Source organism: Equus przewalskii, unplaced genomic scaffold (genome assembly GCF_037783145.1).
Source record: "Equus przewalskii isolate Varuska unplaced genomic scaffold, EquPr2 ChrUn-13, whole genome shotgun sequence".
NCBI lineage: Eukaryota > Metazoa > Chordata > Mammalia > Perissodactyla > Equidae > Equus > Equus przewalskii.
The window spans coordinates 7,686,047-7,689,570 of NW_027228750.1; positions in this window are offsets into that span (position 1 = coordinate 7,686,047).

Genomic DNA, 3,524 nt, shown 5'->3' on the forward strand with positions numbered 1-3,524 from the left:
GACAAATGCCGTTAAAAGCAATTTCGCGTTTTTCAGCTCAGGTTATCTGGGTGGTGAACTGTGCATTAGAGTGGAGAGCGCACGCATAGATGATCCAGAGTTGTTTGTTGGGTGGTGTACATATCGCCTATTTATATGTTTTATACAACAGACTTTCTGTGTAGGGTCTGTTTGCTAAGTTGTAGCCAGCTCATTCTTTTTCATTTCCTTCTGTGAACACTGTCCTCTGGAAGGAAGCAGCTACTCAGCCATGCAACTCAGCAACTCCTAGAAAGAATTGAGGATTTTTGCAGCAAGGAAATTGGATAGGGATGAGCACCAGGCAGGACCCAGCTGGCCACTGAAGAGAAAGCCCGATGTAGGCAGGAGGCCAGCATGTGCCGACAGTAAGCGAAGTCTTTTCTTATCGGAAGAGGAAAGCTTGCACTTACTGCCTGATCAGGGGGACGACCGTCCCAGACCAGCCCTGCCTTCAATAAATGGAGGGAAGAGGAATCCAGGAGGGTTTGCTCTAGCTTTGTGGATGTGAGTTAACATCATTTATTCTGTAACAAAACTCAAGCACGTGGAAACCACAAATTAAGCAACCTGAATATATATAGATATATGAATTTAAAGAAGGCAGAAAAGTGTGGTTAGGGTTGCGGGATTTAGCAAATAAAAACACAAGATATCCAGTTAAGTTTGAATTTCAGATAAACAACAAATAATGTTTTTAGTATAAATATGTTCCATGCAATATTTGAGATTTGTTTATCTGGAATTTTATTTGTATTTTATCTGTCAACTCTAAGTGTGGTTAAACATGTAAGTTCTGCAGTCACACTGTGTGAATTCAAATTCTAACCCTGCCACTTACCAGCTGTGTGACTTTGACAAATTACTTAACCTCTCTGAGCTTCAGTTTCTCTATGTGTAAAATGAGAATAGCATTTACCTCATAGAGTTGTGAGGATTAAATGATACATAAAAATGCATAATGGTAACTGATACATAGCAAATGTGGAAAAAATACTAGCTATTTTTATAGGAAAGAGACAAATGGGTATTTCCTAACCAAAATTTTTTTTTAAAAATTGACTTTATGATTCCAAATGCCTTTTAAAAAGAAAATCTAGGTGAAGATCTTTTTTTCCATGGTTCTTTCATTTTGTTTACAACAAATTAAATTAATACAACTTTTAGACCTGCTATCTATGGCATCGATGAACACATAACCAGCATCTTCCAGTATCATCAGACTTCCTATTTCTTCCCTTGATGCCTAACACTTGAACCCAATCTTGAAGATGTCCTACGTTCCAAATTTCCACTGAGAAATTTTGGTAAACTTTCATAAAGTATGACTTGAGTGTTTACTAGATGAGACTCAGGAGCCAACGTCAGCTCCAGAATGGGGTTTTTGTCAGTATGTAATGGGATTTCTGTGCTCTCTAGGTTACTTAAGAGCAAACAATTTGTGCAAAGAGTAGCAATTCTTGCATATAGGATTCTATTAGCACAAAGTTAAAAATCAGACGAGAGAAAACATGGTGAAATGTAGAGAACAGTAGACCTGGAATCCAAAAATCTGGTTCTACCACTCAGCACAATTCGCCTAATCCTTTTGAACGTTTGCTTCCTGGTTTATGAAACGAAAACATCAGTACTCCCTAAAAGGGCAAGAATTAAGTTAAATGAGATAATATAATGGACAATACAGCACTGGGAACGAAATAAGCACTCGATAAGTATTTGTTAATAGGAATCTGTTTATTCACTAGAAGGACGACCGTACAGTGGAGTAGCTGCACAGAAAGAGGGAAGCCTGGGGTCCGTGCTACTTTATACGGCTGAGCTAAAACAGCAACTCCTCACTCTGTCCACGTCTGCTCCTGGATGAGAACCAGTAACTTCCAAACAATGATACAACCTAAGGGGAATTCAAGCAAGGACTCCATCTTTCTCAACTCCAGTGATGTGCGTGTGTGCATGTGTGTGTGTGCACGCGTTTGTATGTGTGTTGGGGGAGCAGGCGGTGGTGAGATAGGGGAAAGGCCAAAAAAGGAGTTGGAAATTTCCTTGTCATTTTAATAACTAGTTGAGCCAGATACCAAACTTTGTGTGTAAAAAAATATTAGTTTGAGGCCAGCAAGGGGAAAATACGCTTCCAGTAAATTTACAAAATTAATTTTGAGTTAAGGGAGAAAATCCCAAATTCAAACCAGATTCAGAAATTATGACTTCAGCTTTTCCAGAGTTTGTACTGATTAGGCTTGTTACAAATTAACCAGAGGTAGAATGTATTAGGGAAAAAACATAGGAGAGAAAAATAGAATTGATGAGACTGCTCAAACTCAGAAGATGAAATTTCCTGTCCCAACGTTTGCCGCTAATAAATGAGACTCAAGTGAAGGGGTGCAGTAGTTTCTAAGGAGGAGTGAAGGGGTGAGGATTAGGGTTTCACCAAGGAGATTACCAAGGGAGTCAGTTGTTTTGGGCTGGAAGGTCATAAGGAGTGCGTACCTTTGTAGGGCAATAGAGGGAGATGGTAAACTAGAATGGTAGAGCTGGTGGTTGTAGAATGAGGCAGTGAGTCAACATTTATATACTGAGTATCAACAGCTTCATAAGCGTTCAGTGATACACTGACGCATAAAACAGAGCATCAGCACTCAGCGTGTCTAGTTTGGGGGAAAGTAAACTAAAAGCCTAGGTGAGACAAAAGAAGATAAAAGGACTTCTCTAGAACCAGAGGGTTAATAAATCTTGATTGACTAACATTTGAGTAAAAAAAGTAAGAGCTGAATTCTAAAACAGAGGATAGAAATAGAATTTGCCACCAAAGAGGAGGACTCCTGACAAAAAAATTCATTAAATGTCAGGTATACTGGGGATGTGATTGAAGGCCTCCCTTGGGCTTTGAACTTGGCAAAGGTTAGAGGAGGAGCATTTCTCAAGCGCTCCCTTGCCTCCTGCAGAAGCAAGGTGCATGGTGTACAGGAAGAAAAGCCAGGGCACGTGCACCTCTGGACAGGCCTCTGAAACGGAGCATAGTCTTCCAGCTGGGAGTTGTAGGGTTTCTCACCAGCCCTCTCTTCACCGCCTGAGCTGCAATTGCCAAAATGAACAGATTATCACAATTTCAGCCTATGCAACTATCTCACTAATGCTCATTTGCTGACTTTAATGAGTTTCAGAACCAATTTGTGATCATACCATCAGCTCAGGTTTATCACTGAAAGAAAGCACTGGAAGTCTCGTTAGAGAGGTCAGCTCTGCAGAATGCACACACATTGATATGAAAATGAATTCAAATGAATTCTTGTGGGCATTGTAAGGCCTCCAAGTTTCCCAACGCCATTAAGCACAGAAATGTTCCGTGTTGGATGACCTGATGAGCCCGCTCATGTAAGATACCTGTCTTGCAAACTACATTCAAGTATCCTTTTGTTCTCTCTTCAAATTTCACAGCTTCCTCTGTTCTGCCTAAAAAGGAAAACTCGCGACTTCGAGCTGTTACAATAAAACTATTGGCAGCGTGT